This window comes from Dromaius novaehollandiae, chromosome 1, assembly GCF_036370855.1.
Source record: "Dromaius novaehollandiae isolate bDroNov1 chromosome 1, bDroNov1.hap1, whole genome shotgun sequence".
In the NCBI taxonomy this organism is placed as follows: Eukaryota; Metazoa; Chordata; class Aves; order Casuariiformes; family Dromaiidae; genus Dromaius; species Dromaius novaehollandiae.
This window is the reverse complement of record NC_088098.1, coordinates 143,836,048-143,854,586: the sequence shown is the minus strand read 5'-3', so window position 1 is coordinate 143,854,586 and position 18,539 is coordinate 143,836,048. Positions and strand designations below refer to the sequence as shown.

The following is an 18,539-nucleotide window of genomic DNA, read 5'->3' as shown; positions in this document are numbered from 1 at the left end:
GAAAAAATAAACAGTTCTTCTAGCTGCAAGGATAACTTCATTGCTCTAAACTGCTTAAACTCTCTTTGTGTGTCCTTTTCCCGTAAAAAGACCAAGTAACGTAAATGAACTAGGACAACAACATTAAAGAGAACAAGCCAACATTTGTCTCTTGTTCTTTCACATTAATCAAATGTTAACAATGCATTTGTAGTAAATATTTATGGAATGCTTACTACTGCATCCTGAGAACATGCCGTAATTTTTTAACTCATAGCTAAAAGCCAAATGTTTCTCTCAGATACACTGGCATACTATTAAATAGTTCTTCAATGTTTATATCTATGTAATGAAATGAAATTTGATTTCTGTAACCAAGAAAAATTAACTCACTATCAGTTCTTTTAAAAATAATTCTTTTTGCATGCAAATAAATCTGTAGGATCACTGTAAGCTAGTTGTTTCCTCCAGTTTTACAATAGGTTTGTTTATAGTTCTGGTCTATTTACCATCTGAATACACAGATTTCTATTGTATTATAGGCCAGCTTCATGAAGAGGCATTAGAAATATTCCCAAGAATCATTCTGCACTTTACCATGACTGCTTCATGCAAAATACAGAAACACGCCAGAGAGCAGGAACCCCTCCCCTGATATTCCAGGCTAATAGCTGAGAACCTGCCTCCATAACCCTTCTCCAGCTTGCATTCGTGGCTGTTTTGTGGCCAGCTTCATTGTAAGGACTTGAAATGCGCTTCTCATCCATCTACAGCCAGGCATCCTACAGCCTGGTAGGGAAGACAACACTGAGACAATGAGAAACAGCAAACCTAACATACTTGCTTAGCATTCCTGAAGGATTTTGGAAGCAGCACTGAAGTAACATGCAAAAAAAGGCAAAAATTAAGAGATTAATTATACTTTATTATTCTGCTTTTTTCCTTAACTAGTTAGCAAATGTCATCCATGTTATTTTCTCTAGAACAAAATTCCTGCACAGAAATTAAAAGTAAGTCTAAAACAATGCAGCTACATTCTAATTGCAAAAACCTTTTTCTCAGTGCAGGAAGGAGAAGAAATGATCTCCAGATATCTGTGTGAGTTGGATCATTGTGGCGGACCGATGAATGAATCTTTTTGCCTTAAACATTTCTTGGTGCATGGGGTGCAGGCAGGCCATAACCCCGAGCAAGCCGTCTGTCCCTGGCAGAAACAGGACTGGGCTGCTGCGACCCCCGAGATGGTCTCCCTGCGACCACCCGGGACACACCGAGCCTGCACTGAACAAGACCACAATCGGGCAGAGACTTTGGGACCTGGACTGTAAATTATTGTCCGTTTTTAGCGCAACTTCTGTGAAACTTGCTTGGCATGAGTGGCTGAATTTGCTGGAGCCTTAGGCCGCACTCCCTAGTTCGGTGAGAAAGGGCCCCAGAGCTGGTGCAGGCGGGAACGATAAGGGAGTTACCAGCAGTTTGCATCTGAAACAGTGCTAATTGCTGGAGTTACCACCTCTTTGTCAGGACCTGCAGAGACAACAGCAGAACCCGAGAAATGGAGACACACCTGTGGAAGAAACTGCAGCAGAAAACAGCCTGCCTAGGAACGACGATGAGATCCAATAAGGAGCAGGAGACCCCAGACCCAAAAAACTGCTATTGGTCCAAACTACCGTGTGAGGGGTGGAGAGCTTAGATTGGAAGGTATAATTGTCCAGGGATTTCTTTGTTCGGGGTCCCTCTTCGGAGGTACCCAACTCGGGCTGTGTGAAGAGGACCCACCTACCACCAGACGGCCCCCCCCCCCACCGCTGAGACTCCCAAAGGAAGAGGACCAACGGGACAACGCTGGATCCATGGGTGGTGATATCTTTTCTCTCTCTCTCTCTCCTCTCTTTTTCCCTCTCCTTTGTTGAATCTGTTTGAAACGTGTGGCACGGGACTTGTCTAGACCACATGCCTTATCTTTGTGTTAATAAATCTTAAAACTGGTTGGCTGGTGTCGTTTCACTTTAATTCAGTCCAAGTGCATCACGAACTTGGTCGTTGGTCCCAAGGGGAGGGAGGTCGTCCTGAACGACTCCCTTCGGGCCGCGACAATCATGCTAACAAAAGACAGACAGACATGCTTATTTGGCAAGACTTTTTCCACTTCTCATTTGGTAACTATGGTCTTAGCTTTCTCCTTAATTACACGAACGAGAAGTGAAAAAAAGGGAACAGGTCCCAGGATGTTTGACTGAGATTTCCCCTGACTTGTACAACTAAACAGAGAAATATTTCAGGATCTCATAGGTTAGGGCTGGATAAAGACAGAAATTTACATAAATCCATGCTTAGGATCCCATCTCCTTGAATCACTTTATAAAAAACATCCTGAGGAGGGGACAAGAAAAGCTTGGAGTCAGTACTGTTAGTACAGAAAATCTGCAGAAAGCTTGTAGCTTCAGAATGAATTTTTAGCCCAGTGATTCAGTAGCTTCAACAATATATACCCAACAGAAAACTATGCATGAATAAAAGAGCTGGAGGCCCAGCAATAATAAAGCTTAAATATTATATTTTCAGTGCATTGAAAGAGGATCTATCCAATTCCACTTCACTGGAGACAGGCTGTCATTGCCTGGTCTTGCCTCAAGCACCATGTTTTAGCATTGCTAATGTCACTAAGAAACTATGTTCTAACTTAATATTCTTTTATCCAAAAGCTGCAGTTCTGTGCTCTGTAAACTGTGCTCCACGCTCCTCACAAAAACACAAAACTAGCTAAGCCTTAGCTTTAGCGAGGAAAGGTTGTATCACACAACCAAGGCTCCTTCGGACAAAAGATCTCTTTTCTACACCACCAACCCCATATCCGCATGCAGATATTTATGACTTTTTTGTAAACCCATTATAATTGTCTAACCCTCCCTGCTCTCCCCCTCGCCTCCCCCCTTCCCAAAAAAAGTGCTTTCTCCATGCCATTCGGTGGTGATCAATTGATTTTGTCATCTGGGTAATGTCTGGAAAGGAAGGAAATCAAAAGTTTCTGCAGTGCAGCTGTGTTGGTCTTTGAAGGGTATTGAGCACTCCTCACAGAGTGGCTACTTGCAGCATGGCTAAGGACTTTGATAATCAAAATGTTTTGCAAACCACGGGTGCCATAGGAGCTAGGACGTTGTCACTCATAAATTCTGCAGTAGGGAATGAAAGAGCACTTTCACCCTGGTGAGACTCTCTGAGCCAGCCTTATCTATCTGAGCTTCACTGAGTATCCCATCTTAAACAGACTGTTCATGAATTGCAGTTAGCTGGAATTTTAGCCTCTAAGAATAAATAAATCATAACCCAGCAAAAGCTTAGCAGCCATTCTCACCGCTGGTAAGTCAGAATCAAGTCAAGCGATGTAGTATTCCAGCATTCTACTAGTTAAAAAGCCTCTAGAAGATTCACACTGAAGCAAAATTAAAGTCATACAGTTGTATAAGGAGCAAATCTCCATCCAAGGAAATAATAATATAAACTGCAGTGTTTGGCATCGTGCTGTTCAGCAGATGCTAGTCAGTACCAGTGAGGATTCTGGGAATACACACTTTTGACAGAAGTCTTCTACCAAATCCAGAGCATGCAGAAAAAAACGTGAGTAGTTAGGTCTTCCCTGCCTTTGGGAGAGAACGTGCTCTGAGGCTGCTTGATTGCCGAGCAAGTCTCTCTGGAGGAGGGGGAGAGAATGGGGAGAAGCAAGTTCAATCTGTGCTCTGTCAGAAAATTCAAGTCCCACACCCAGGCGGATGGCTGTGCACAGCACCGTGCCCTTCCCCCACAGCTGTATCTGGCCTCCTTACACAACCAGCTTCTGCCATAACATATAGTAGGAACACAGAAAATACTGATGACTAACACTTGCCGCTCACACCCTAGCGTTTTAGGCAGGATTGCCATTTCCTGATTTTTATCTTGCCTCACTGAGTTCCAGAGGGAAATCTTTTCTGACATGCTGGTTTTTCTCATTTAGCATTTGATCTTTTGACGAAAGGCAGTATTCAGTCTCCAGCAGGCAGTTTTAAGACAGTTGAAATACTGTCTTATTAAGTGCTGTCTTAGTAATCACAGATGAGCTGCTACCATGCAAAAAGCCACTTTGAGTCATGACTAATTTCAAATCCTCCCTATCAAATATTTCTTATGTGGGGTCCAGCCTTGTCCCTTATACACAGAGAATTGCATTCTATGCCCATATTTCCTTCCAGCTCTTCTGCTGAGACACAAGCTTACCCAAACCAGAGGACAAACCTAGGAGGCACACAAAGGCATCACCACAGCACGTGTTACCTCACCTGTGAGAGTCCTCTGCATTTCATTAGATGACTGTCCCTAGCACAGAAAGACCAGAGGAGCCAACCTTCTTCCTGTAATTGCACCCTCAATGAAGACCTCTCGTTTTGTCTCCCGTTTTCCCAAGAAAACTCTACAGGACAAACTCTAGTCTGCACTCTCCTGCCAACACCAAAACTTTAGCTTCCTAAGCTTTTCTGCATGTTCTGGCGTTGGTAGGACAACCAGCCCCTCTGGCATGTGGCATGTGAGTATCTCTATAATCCTGTGTTATCTACAACAGTCCTATCTAACATCTGCTGAAGGGTATTTTTCTTCACCAGTGCAGCAGCTGGTGTTATGGACCTTAACCTGCCCTTTGCACCTCTGTAGACAGCACACGTGCAAATGCTTGATTATTATAAGACAAATCTCAGACAAGGCAAAGGGAGAGTATAATCGCCTGCCTATTTATAGGCTCGTTATTTTCTAAATTAAACTAATGTACACACAGGTATCCTGTTCCCAGGAAACCTAACTCATTGCAAAATGCAGTTACAATATGAATAATTAACCTATTTTATTGCACACAGTTTGTGGCAAAAATGAATAATTAACCTATTTTATTGCACTCAGTTTGTGGCAAAACATGGCTACAAAGAGGAAAAAAAAACCCAAACAAATACAGAGTTCCCACTGATATAAAGACTTTGCCCCTAGATTAATCCTGATGGGACAGCTCTCTTACAGCTTCTCGAGTTATGAATAAATTTGGAATGCATCTCCCTTGATTGACAGAATGTTGCTTTTAGAAATGAAACCTCTTGCTTTAGTTGCAGCCTACTATTTATATGCTTTTATGAATATTTTATGACATCAACATAAGGTGTGTCAAAAGGCACTCCTAATGGCTGCCTCTGCAATTAAAAATCATGTCTCCTGGATATTATTTTCTCCTTACTTGTGTGGATGGATTCCTTGCATAATAACCATGCCTATAGTTGTTCGGTATCCATGACTATGTTCACACATAGTTCTCCACATGCTCCAAAGCAGAACCATAGCATGTCTCAGTTCCCAGTCATCCTGATCATGGGACCTGCTGGAAAATGCTGTGACTCTCTCATATGCCTAAGTTTCCAGTAGAAACTTCCTTTTGAGAAGTGTACCACCATTTCATGGGACATGCATGAGAATGCTCATGCATGTGGAGAGCTGACATGCCTGTCTGGAAAGGTCTGTGGCTCCCATAAGATGGTGAGTTGGAACTTGGTATCCCAGAGGACTGAGAGCAGGGTGACTACACAGACTGCCAGCTCCTACCTGAAGCCTCACAAGCTCTCCTGCCTCTCATAACCCCCCCCTACACCTGTCAGGTTACGTGAGCAAAGGCTAATGACCATAAACAAAAAGTCCAAGCAAGGAGGTTAGATGAACAATAAGTCTGAGGACTGGCAATGGCAGTGCTGTTTCAGGGGAGTCCTACCCTGCTTGCCTCTTCTCTCTCATCATTGCAGTGCAGCAGAGTAACTTCTGACTCCCATTTCTGAAGAAAGCAAAAACTTGCCTCAGGTCTGGAGGCTGGCCATGGATATGTCTTCTCAATCACATATGAGGGCTGGCTTGTTTCCCCAGTCCCTGAAGGATTGCGTGGCCATGACCAAATCTCTTTCTGAGCCTTCCTCCAGTATGCATTTTAATTCAAATAAAATTTGAAAAAGAATTTTTCTTCCCGATCTTCTTCATGACAGCAGAGGTCAACTTCACTCAGCCAAAAGCAGGAACTAACTCCCTCCCTCAGTCCTCTTCTGAGATGTATTTAAGCAACCAGCCAGCTGCTTTGAACAACTGTGCAAAGTTAAAAGCAAAACAAATGCTTTAAATTCTATGCTAAGCCTATAGAAGTAATTAGGGAAGTATAATCAAGATAAAAAGTCATGCTGAAGATGACTATTTGCATAAGTGCTATAGAAAGCAAAACCAAAATTATAGATATTATAGCACTGAATTTATTCTAGAGATACAGAAACAAACCAGCCACCACTGGACTGACCTTAGAGCTAAAGATCTGATCATATTTTGTCTCCTCACTACACATTTTAAAGCCAACAGATATTTGGGACTAGCTTCATTAGATTCACAGCAATTTAAGAATAAAAGTGCACGGGGTGAGGCTGGAATACCCTCATATTGTTCTACAGTTCCTTTTTCATATTGTATTTAGCCAAAAGATTACAAGTCCCGTGCAAAAAAAAAAAAAAAAAAAAAAAAAAAAAGTTTTTCAGCTTCAATTGGAAACACAGCACAAACTGTGCTGACCTTTTCCAGACAATTACATAAAGCAGCAACGATAAGCAGTAGGGATCCCTATTAAAATAAAACCCATGGCTTTTGTGTGTGCGCATGCTTTCTTTTTGGCCCTCAGCTATTGGCTAAGCTGAAAAAGATTTTATGAAGAAAAACACAGATATGATATATTCCAACAGAAATCAGCTTCCAGATATGAATGGCAAGCATAACCGCAGCTGAACCCAGCATTTGCTTAATTCACCAGGGATGGTCTGAGGCATCTTTTATCCTTTATACTCAACTCAAACTAGCCATGCTAGTAAAATCCCATTAAACTGTTTCATGAGTCACAGGCATCTTTGTTCTGTGTGCTTTGCTGACAGTTTCCTTTTTCTGAGGGTGGAGAATGTAATTTGTACAAGATCTTTCTGGCACAGCGCATGTGCCTTACCCAAGTGACTGTTTTCCTTTACAATAGGTTGCTACAGCTGAAATCAGCTGAAGATCGCAAACAGAAATCGCTTAAAATTAGCTACAGAGCTGTGCTGAGGCAAGCCCTATAGAGGCATCTGTGTTATAGCTTCCCAGAGATCCTATTGCTCACATACTGGGCCTACTGCAGGACCTGTTCCTCTTTTCTCAGCCTCTTCTAAGAAATGGAAGTAACTGAGCAGGCCTTTGGTTGGGTCCTTTTTAACATACAGGCTAGACAGCTGTAGTTGCATTTTAGGGAAGAAAGTAACTAAATACAGTATCTAATGTTTACTTGCTGGATCACCAATACAGTGACTATAGCTGGGAAATAAGTTGTGCTGGGTCTTTGTTAGCAGAGAGCACCTTTCTACGGAAAAGCAACTGCAGCATCTTCTCAGTCCGGAGGAGCTCAGATTTCAGTCCGTTGCTATTCCTCTTGACTTCTTCAGCAAGAGCAGCCATTTCTGAAACCTTCCCCAAATTGTATATGAGGACAGCAATACAAATTAATGCTTTTTTTCCCCTTGAAAACAGGCATGGAGACATGATCAGCAGTGTTTCACAGCTCAAAGCTGTGCATGCATATTCATACACAAACACATCTGCCTTTCCTTGAAAAAAGTCCTACTTCAGCTTCTGAAAGAATATACTCTCTGAGAATGTGTAGTTAATGATTTTCTTCTGCACTTCCATTCTCTATTGAGGCAGTGTTTTTTAGCTCTGAAATAGCTCCACCCAAAACTAATGCTGCTGAGTAAAACAAGCCAGATGCCTGAGAATTTGCCCAACAGCAAACAAGCACTGATTTTTACTTTCCCATATGGTAAGCTAGAACGTTTGAACAAGGATGTAAACTTAAACTTCTGCTTTTCTGATGTTAAGTGATCTTAAGTGATCTTAATTAGCTGCATAACAGATTTCATGCATCAGATCAGTTTCGCATACAATTTATATTTTTTATACCTGTGAAATGCTTTGATATCATTATTAAAAGGACTCACTGAAGAAATGCTGCTAACTGGGGAAAAGGCAATTTATGTTATACTGTGAATTACTATGGTAATTAAATATACCTGGAATCTCACAGGAACTGGGAATATGCTAAGTGAGGAGACAGTAGGCTACAATACCATTAATTTTCTAAACAAATAAATGCTCTCAGTCATGTGAGTATCCTCAAGAGTTTAATTTAAAGTTATATAAAGTATTATTTGTAAATAGTGATGTAGAGGCATGTGCAAGAACAGCACAAACAAGACATTCAGCTTTTGCCAAGTTAGTCATTGGAGCCTGACAATAAAACAGTAGAATTGGTGTGCTGAGCTGATGTTTTCCTTAAATCCTATTGTGTAGAGTTAAAAAGTTCACTGCAAAAGCATTGGACCAGAACAGAACTTGTCAGCTCTGATGCATGTTCTTCTGCTACTTCTCACTCCTGCTGCCTTCTGTCCTGCCCAGCCTTATTTGTGAAGCTTAAAATTCATTCCTGAAAGACATATAGATAAGCAAGGCTCTATTTTCCTTCTCATTAGTCAGATTTAGAAAGTGAACCTTAAGGTTGGTGAGTAGAGCTAATGCAGCAGAGAAGAATACTGTGGATCTGAAGGTGTTTCAGACAACTTTCAGCTGTGCTTAACCATAGCTTAAGACAGTAAGGAAGAGCTTCTTTTAACTGCTTCATCTCAGTGCTGTCTCCTGCAACATGAAAGAGGAAGTGGAAGCCTAGGCAGCTATCTTGGACAGTACTGATTTAAGATGATACTTGATGTCTCTTCTGTGTGAAGTGAAATCTCTAGAAACCAACGTATTTGGTTCTGTTTGTTGTTGTTGTTATGTCAAAGAAATAACACGTTCTGAACATCTGGCTTTTCTGGTGTTTTCAGTTTTGTGCTGCCCACTCCCCCAGCACTGGAATGTAACAAGACACAGCTGAGGCCCAGTGCGCTGCACGCTCTGCTAACTGCACAGCATCTGGGAAGATGACGCAATAAAGTTTGGGTCAATTTTACAGCTGTGCTAACTTAACCCGAAAAGGCCAAAACATAGTGTTCTGGGTTCTGTATCCAGGAAGCTAGAGATGGTTCACTTCTGTGGCACCTGTGGTCTGCTCAGGTCATCCACTGCATTGAGAGTGGTTGTATCCAAGTGTATCACCCTGAACATTTCAGTTTGTTAAAATAAATTGGAGCTTTGTAGCAGGAAAAACAAATTTTGATAGTGTCAAGGCTGTCAGCCCACCAGTAGGGCTATGGAAAGAGACAGAAGAAGAGTCTTATATTTGCAAGATCACAAATCAGGAACAGAAATAAGAATCTCTGCTCCTAAGCTCTCTGTTGGCATCACTAAACAATCACTGCTTTTTCTCAAAATGTGGAAAGTCCTCTTTGAATGTTTACACAAAAGAAAACTCATTTTGCATGTACCGTACTTTAAAAAGGCTGTAAATGCTTTTAAAGGCTGTAACACTTTGTAGGACTTAGCTAGTTTAATTAAAGGGCAGATAATTCCACACAGTCCCACTCACTCACAGGATATTCACACAGGCTAAGTGCAGCTTTCTTTGCTTTTCTGCTGAAGTTCACCTGACCTATAGGACACAGTTGCTCCTACTGCACCATTACATAGCAGTATCTTATAGGAACCCATGCTAGCAAGATGCATCTGGAGAGAAGGGAATGAAGTGGCAAATATGCATTTGTGACTCAAAAGACAGAAGTCTGTAGGCAGTTAGTTCTTAGTAATAAGCAGAAAGGAAAAAGTTAGGTTTTTTAAGTATTTTTTACCTCTAAAAAGATTCCCTCTGACATATCCATAAATAAAAGTCAACTAGAACTGGGGACACTGTATAGAATACGTAATAAAAATGTCCTCGACAATTCCATAAAATTTACCTCTCCTCCGAGATTTGATCGAAGCATTTCAACAGGGTGAGTTCCACTTTCTAAACTGGTTTTAAAATGCTGAAGGCTGCCACTGCACACAACAAAACGGGAACTGAAGCTCCACAAACCAAGGCTGCTTTTGCCTGAGAGATGAGATACAGCACAGATAATAGTTATGTGAAGACCTGATCAATATATATATTCCTTTTGATCCCTCCTCCACATCAGATACCACTATGTAGTTTTAACTTCTTCCAAGTCTTGGCCTTGGCTTCCTACAGAAGCTTAAACAAATACATAGAATTTTACAGACTATTTGTGTGTCCAAACAAATTCCAGTAGTATCTGGGCCTTTACCCACCTTACAAGTTCTCACTGCTCTTCCAAAATAGATGTTATTTTCAGAAGTCATGATGGTTTATTGAAAAGAGTTTTTTAAAATAGTCTCCATAATTTATCGACTCTTCCCTACTCTCTGAAACAACTGCACAAAAGGATATATCAGTACAAGCCAAGTTCTACTTAAGTATACGGTGCCTTCCACATTCAGTTTAAGGAGATAAACTATCCCGCCTGACTTCAGCCAGACTACAGAGGCTCTATCTGTTCTGCAAGACCGGCTTACCCTGCAGCACATGCCACCATTCTGGTCTCCCAGCTGCCCAGACAGGAGAGCCCACTGCAGTGCAATGCAGTGCTCTCTCAGCTCAAGGGCCTATGATTACTAATCACAAAAATCACTTTACAGGGGAGTGGGGGAATGGTCTCCATGTGAGTCTTATCTCAATGTGGTCTCCTCCCTGGCTCCATGGTATTAGATATAGCTAGGGGTGCCTGAAATTAAGGACACTGTGAATTCCTTTGTCGGCTCCTGTCTATAGCTCTCAGCAAACAGCAAGAGCAAGCTTTTATGACCTTTCCAACTACCCAGATGCAGAAGGAGATAAGGCAACAAAACAGGACAGTGTACAAGGAAAAGAAGGTGAAGCAATGACATGAAAGGCAAGCAGTAATAGCTTTGAGATATTGACCCTGGTAATCAGAAGACCTGGATGTGAAAATATGGCCCTATCAGGACAACTGAGGCCTCACTCTAATTCCCTCTCCCTTCCTCCCCTTCCCTCCTCCCCAAAAGAAAGGAGAGGAGGATTTTCTCTCATTTGTTTAATATTTCTGATAGCACTCTGGGCATTTAGGAAAAAAATAGTGTAAAAATTAATGACACAGAAGAAGTAATGTGGGAATGATAAATGCACAAGCTATTTTCCTCAAGTGACACTTCCTTTCCACATTTTTTAAATTCCATGGAGAAGTTATTCACAGGGAGTGTTCCCAAGGCTGGTACAGTTATGCTAGTCTGTTCTATGAACTCAGATTTTATGTGCTCAAATGGAGAATGCTGTATTGTTTGACTCAATGACATTTCATACACTACACAGACAGGAAAAGTGGGTGTTTCAGCGCTGTGATTTGTATTTCACATACATACTATTTCTCTTCATACTTTTTTTAAAATTGATGCTTAATTTTGCAAGGCAGCAAAAATATTAATCAATCAGGAACATTACAAGTTTACTTTAGTAAGCTGTGGTTAAATTCTCTATTTTTTCCTTGAAATAATATGAGAAAAATATTAGAAGAAAAGAATGTAACATTGTGAATTTACTTGCTCAGAATTACAGTGCAGACTTGCCCCTAAAGATTCCAGCATTAGCAACAAAATCACATAGAAAACAAGTAAATGCTTATTCATACCATGCCCTTCAAGGAAATAACATAACAGGACTTGAATTATTTAGGATTAAGTGCATTTCTGTTACAAGTGTTTTTTTCTGAGAAAGTAGAAAGGCAAAAGCAGAAAGAATTGGAAAGAACAGATCGGAGATTTGGTAAGAACAGAGAACTGGAGGAAAAAACAATTTCCCTCTTACTGTGGAGGGGAGGAAAAAAAAAGAGAGCGAATGTGACTCCCTTCCTTCAACTGTCTTTACATTATCAGCTTAAAAAAAAATCCAAGAATGAGTCAGCTGATTAACTTGTGAAATATGTTATCACTCACTGTAAATTGATAGGGAATAATTTAAACTTTTGATTTCTTCTCAGCTGGACTATGTCATCAGTATCAGCAGCTCCTCAACTTTCTGCTTTTCTCCACTCCGACAATTATCTCAGCTTCTCCACTGTCATACTCCACCAGTGCTGTATAGAAACACTGCAAGGTAAGGACCGTAACATTTATCTTTCAGGAACCAAACTCAGGAAATCAACTTTGTTCATCAACAAAGCGCATGAGTACTTTCAAGCATTTCAGGTCATGATTCAAAATAAGCTGCATGGGCTGAGCAGGGAGCCTTGTGAGCTAGCCAAAGGCACTAGTGAGCACAACGACAGAGACTGTCATCCGCTCCTACACACGAGATGATAAACTACAGGAAAGATCCTAAACCAGGAAATCCATTTTACTGCTGGAACTGAGCAAGGCTTTTAAAAGGGACATAAGAATGTAAGTTGACTACCCACCTTCCTAATTGCCCAATTGTTAGGACACTTGTCCATCTGCATCCATTTGTTCCTGAGACCATGCATGACGAGTAATGATTTCAGTTCTTCTACATGTGAAAAGAGATCCTTTATGTACCTCTGCAGATCAGATCCAAACATAATTTCTTATCCTTGAAAGACGGACATTGAAAACTGTGTGTGGCTCAGACAGAGGATTGTCTTATGGATCAGGCTATGAATTGGGGAAATATCATGCATCCTGGGGCACCTACTGCTTTTATTCTGCTACACACAACTCCAATAACTTATGCTTCCCTTAGACTGCAGGCCGATGAAGTTGCCAGCAGCATTTGCCATAGCATCTTAATGAAGGATTCCTATACTGAGATCTAAGAGAGAAATACAGAGATGTTTTTGTTATCTCAGCGTAGCTCAAAAGATTTTGCCCTAATGTGATACATCTAGCCTGCATACACAAAAATCGTTAAGAACAAAATGCCTTCACGAATGGATGCTAAATTTATGCCCTGTTTGTGAGATCTGCTAACCTCTTTCAAGAATTCAGTCATACCCTTATTGTCTTTATGAAATTCATCAGTTATGTAATCTGTGCTATGTAACAGAGGTGGAGATATAGAAGACAACAATCTATGGAAGAAAAATTAGTTTTCATTAAACCTTAGCTTTTTTTCTCTGTTCTAAAGCAAGTATTTTTAACCTAGGCATTCAGCATAGCACATAACCCAAGATCTCCTAATTGGATCAACCATGGAAATTCCTGAACTATGTTGGTCTTATAGTTCATGCACTTCTGTGTTGAACTAACTCACTTTCAAGGCAACTGGTCTGATTCATGTCTCTGGTACAGGTCACTTTCTGGCACACGCTGCAGCAGGCTTCTGCAGCGTGGCTGGGAAGGCATGAAGGAAAGCAAGCACTAGAAGCAGTGATTATGCAGAGCTGGAATCCCATGGGAAGGAAAGGAAGGAGTAGCCACAGATTGGCATGTATGACTGCTTCTCTCAATTTTTACAGCAAAAACTTCTGGGAAGCTTGATTCCAGAACATGTACGCTCAAGCTTGTATGACAGAAAAGAGAAAACTTTCACATTTTTTGCTGCCTAGGCAACGTCTATATCGGGAATATCACAATCATCACACCATGGCTAAAAAACAAAGCCACTCTAACTTGCTTTTGCTTCCTGTGAACATAATAGGCTATAGAAATGAGCTATTTTTCCTTAGAGGCAAAAATATACGAAACAACTAAAATAAGTAGGATATGTTCAGATAATACAGGAAAGGACAACAGTACCTAAATGACTAAAATATATACTCACATGTTCCTGTTTTATGGAATAAAACACCTCTAATGTATGTCAATAGTGCCTTAATCACATTCACTTAGTTTCAGAAGGATGCAGCTTCTTGAACAAATAGTAGAAACTCAGTGTAGCATTTACCTTTTTAGGGGTTTGTTTAGTCAGTTTTTCTCTTTTCTTCTTCTCTATTTAAGGAGCAGAAGCAAGTAGAATTTAACACCAGGGAAAGAACATACAAAACCAGCATTAAGTTATCATCTTAAAATTGGATTATTTTGTTCTTAGGAGTAAAAAAATTACTGAACATTACAAGTTTTTCAAGAGGACTAAGCACTTCATTACTGCAAAAGTCACTTTGCCAGAAATAAAGGAAAGGTGTTCTAGGTTCTCTTTTCAGTAAGTCAAATAAATATTAAAATAGAAGAGACTTAAAATATTCAAAATAAAGTTTAATGGTGAAACAGATATAAGAGAAGACAGAAGTTTCATGCAGTTAACCATGGAACTTGAATCTCAGCAGTTCAGAAAATTACAAATACAAATTTACCAGCTAGTATAAAATTGCCATACTGCTAAAGGAATCAAGAGGACTATAGGAGTTCGTATCAGCAGAAGATCTACTTTACTTTCTTGGGATACCTCTACGCAATAGTATAGCATACCTTACAAGGATCTTCAAAAAAAGCTCTCTGCTGTAATTGATAAGCCTATGTAGAACTCTATACTGCTACAACCAGACTGCTATCAGCATTTATACTAGACTAGCTGTTTCTAGCCCATCCTATCATGAAAACAAATTCTTATAAAGAGCTCCCTAGACAACAAAAAAACCTCAGTTTACTGGACTGTAGTAAAGTAACCACAGTTTACTGAAACAGAAATCAAAGAAAATAAATCAATAAAGCATTTATTTAAAGAAGATGAATACGGACAATTAATATTACCTAATAGGAATTTTAACACATTGCAGTAACTATGAAAAAATCACTTGTTCAATCAGAAAAGGAACCCCCAAAATACAAAATAATAAAAAACCCCAACATTTGATATGTCTAGCCTAAAAATACTATGGCAAAGAATGCCTGCCTACTCCAACATCACTAGATCTTTCAGAGGAATCATTAAAATATATCAAGAAATCCACTGCTTACCTATAAGTAATTCAACAGCCTAGATGATGGGTATGTATTTAGCACCTGGTCATAATAAAAGACTACTACTTCCAATTAAACTGGTGTGAGTAATTCCAGAGGGAAAAGAAATTGTTCTTTAGGGAAAATGGTTACAGTTGTATGTATTAAAGAAGAGAGCACCTAGGGGAGAGAAATAGTAAAGAACAGGTTACTCAGAAAACTGCAGGAAAGTTAGTTCCTCAGGATCTAAGGTTTAAGAAAAGATACTTAGAAAAGAATTAACAGTGAGTATCTATACTTACAGATATTAAGATTAATAAGCTTAAATAGCCTGTGTATCACTATTACAAATCTATTCAATACCCTTCCTATAGTCTACTGATGTACACATAAAATATAGCTGGTCTTTCACACAACACAGGAGGAATACGTTAAGGGCTGTCACTGAAGGCTATATTTGCTTGAAACAGTTACCTAGGGGAAAAAAAATATCCCTTCCATTAAAATAGTATTATGTCAAAGAACTGTTTTTTTGTAACAGAAATAGGTTATTTCATTAATCAATATGTTCTATTATGGAATTAAACTCTTGAATAGCATTCATATCATATAGTGTATAGGTTTTTTAACAACTTTTCCCCTAACAGCTCTTCAAATGTGGATTAATATGCAAAGAACAAGCTATAAAATCATATGCACTTCTCTGAAAACAAACAAACAAAAAAACACTTTGGCCATGGAAAGATTTTTGGATAGTTTATAGCAGCAGGAAGTGTAGTCAAAGTATGTACAGATGTTACTGGGAAAAAAATAAAAGACAATGTATAAAAGTATTTGAAGGAAAAAAAGGAAAGAGTACCTGGCTTACAGCTACAGTAGAAAATGGGGATGGGATCTCCGGTGCCATGGACTTTAGTGCCTAATTATCCAAGCCAGTGCCTTAACTCACACAGGCATACTGCAATAATTGCTGGTACAAGTGGTACTAACAGAGGGCATTTACAGAAGGAAAAGCCTAGAGTAATGAAGACTGGGTAACTGGCCTTTGCAGAGGTTGTTCGGTATCTACACGTTTTCTGCATACACTCTTTCCCTAAAAGAGCTTTGTTATTGAGCACTACTACACTGTTGTAGAGGAATCTAATTTGTTTTCTTAGGAAGAGACCCTTGAGCTGCTGTGTTTTAATGCCTCTTCTATCTGGCAAAGCAAAGAGCATCAGAAAATACCACACACAGAAAAATCAGCAGAAGTAACATAGTAGATGCTGAGGTTTGTTTGGACTCTAGTTAACTCTGAATATACCCTCAGCACTGGAAATAATACTGATGCTTGATGCAGTTTTTATATTCTTTAACCAAAGATAAATTGAGGTTAACTATGGGATTATGATAAATCAAAGATAAAATGACATTAACTAATATAATAAGTTTTATATTCATTCTTTTTATTAAAAAAAAAAGGTTGTATTGACTGACTATACTATACCAGCTTGCTTGTGACCCTAAAATTTTGACCTAGGTGATATTACACCTGTTTACAGGAATCTTCGGTGGTGGAACCAAACCCTTCTCCTTCTCACAACTCAAGTATGAAAACACTTAGAGAAAATAATGTTTCACATGTTGGATTTTTTTAAAATAAAGATACATATGAACCTTTATTTTCTTGCAGCAAGAAGAAACAAAAAGATCTGAGCCTGTGTTTTAGTAGATATCATGACTAAAACCAGCACTGAAACCCTGCACATCAGTTGGATTTTCAATTAATTAGAATAAAACAAAATGAGATACTTCCAGCAACTGGCCTTCAAGTACATGCTGTTAAATGAGGCCACCACAATAAACATCAATGCACTTAGATATACTCCTTATATATGAGCATTCTTGGCATTTAAATACATTGTGCCTCAAATAAAAAAAAGAATCAACAGAGGTGCATATTGCCAAATTCTGGTGAACAGCCCAAGCAAAAAGGCAAAGTAACTTCCAGGGTTATTTTCCCCTTCCATACTCCTACCAATTTTGTCACAGTAACTGAATGCATTTATGCATCAAAGCTTTTTACTACTGACTTGAACAATACTACCTTTCTTTTTTTCTAAATGCTGTCTTGCCCACCTGCTTCTCTGCTTAATGGCACTGGCTGTAGCACTCTTTTTCCAAAAGCTGTCCTTGGATGATAAGCAGAGCAGTAAGGTTTTAACTGCCCCCCCCCCCCAGAGTATTTGTCTTTCCTTTACTTCGAATATCTGATAAGTTATGCTGTTTCTGGAAACATTGAGAGCTCATAAGCAAAAGGAGGAAAAAGTTACGTTAAGCAGAGACAGGAAAAGAGCTACAAGGATCTTACTTCAGAAGAGCAATAGAGGGAAACAGAAGAAAGGAGCATTTATTTTTATATCTCACACACAGCTGTAAAGGCAGCTCCTTTCCTCAAGCTGCTCACATCTTTCTGGTTTGTTGAAGTCTGGATAGTTTATTCTGGATTTACAACTTCCAACCTTGATTGTACTGTAGTATAAATTGTATTTTTCATAGGGCCAAACCATACACAATTTTCATGTCTCTTAAAGATGCTGTTCTTTAAAAATAAGCCTTAAGGTAACCTGTGACATGCTGCTTCTTTCCTTCCAAGGCATCTTCAGCTCAAGCAAATGCCTGAGCTGTTTGCAAAGGCTAAGGGTGGGGTATAAACAGAGAGAAATAAGTGCTGGGATAACCAGTGCAGGTCAAGCAGGGCAAAGACAGGTGATATTGGAAGAAGTGGATCTCAGACTGTGCATATTACTCACCCAATCAGATAACCACCACTAGTACTAAATTATTTTTATTTTTACAGATAAGCTGGCTTTACATATGAAATGACAAACTGTGGTTTTTTTAATCAAGATTCCAGACCTAGAAGAGCTGGTGACTGTAAATAGTGAAACTCATTTTCACAAGATGGCAGTGAAATCTTCAGATCAAAAGACTAGTGAGACTGAAAAAATGATGTGATATTCACAAATGTGGACATTTTATTATCCATATAGCAGCTAGTGCTAGCAAACTATGACTGTGACTCAAGGATCAAATCAACTGGAAATCACCAGGAATTAGGAAGAGTTGAACTGTGAAGTGCAATTATCATGTATCTGCCTTAACAGAAGGTTGCTTTTACCTTCTCTGAAGTTGGTGACTTTGACAACGACTGACTCCGGAAACAGGAAACTACATAGGTCTGATTTGACATGGTAATTCCAGTGAGATAACTAGGCTTTTTTCGGTAGCTGTGTAATCCTGAAAAAGGAGTGGTTTGGTACAAAGTGATTAAAGAAGTGCATGGTACTTTGGGAGTACAAATTATTTTCTTTTTGTCAACATAGTAACTTGTTGGATGATGATTAACAGCTGTTATAAACACTCTGTTAAAGGACATCCTTTGAGTGACATTAATAATTTCTTATGAATGAACAATATCAGTAATGAATAGATACATACTGTTGGATTACACAATGCATGTGCATATATTAAATCTTATCTTCTGGGCTTGGAGTCCAGAAAAAAATGAAGCTTCTAACAACAGCATAATGTTGATTCCATAATCGTTAATGACAGGAAAAGCCACCTATTGCTGTTCAGACCCACCTACCTACAGCCAACAATGGACTATACAGTGCTAC

General features: G+C 39.5%; 1 long non-coding RNA gene across 1 annotated transcript; it reads left to right on the top strand.

The window, feature by feature from the left end:
• Nucleotides 1-678: 678 nt before the first annotated feature.
• LOC135329752 (uncharacterized) lies at nucleotides 679-18,278 on the top strand. The gene is made up of 3 exons (XR_010391374.1): nucleotides 679-1,839; nucleotides 12,024-12,139; nucleotides 17,717-18,278. It is a non-coding gene; the product is annotated as an uncharacterized LOC135329752 (long non-coding RNA).
• Nucleotides 18,279-18,539: the final 261 nt, after the last annotated feature.